This window comes from Acanthisitta chloris, unplaced genomic scaffold, assembly GCF_000695815.1.
Source record: "Acanthisitta chloris isolate BGI_N310 unplaced genomic scaffold, ASM69581v1 scaffold36124, whole genome shotgun sequence".
Lineage (NCBI taxonomy): Eukaryota > Metazoa > Chordata > Aves > Passeriformes > Acanthisittidae > Acanthisitta > Acanthisitta chloris.
In genome coordinates, this window is record NW_008669370.1 from 7,618 (window position 1) to 7,832 (window position 215).

The window sequence follows — 215 nt, forward strand, 5'->3', positions numbered from 1 at the left end:
TGGGAGCAGCTGCACAGGGCAGTGCTGACACAGTGAGGCCACTGCCACTGCCTGCCAGTCCCGCCACGAGCTGAGCTCCTCCAGCAGCACCCAACACCCACAGCCTGTCCTGACTGCACCCAGCACCACCCCATTCCCCCTGATGGCCAACCTGACCCTCCCCTGGCACAGCTTGAGGTGTTTCCTCTGGTCCTGTCCTTTGTTCCCTGGGCGCA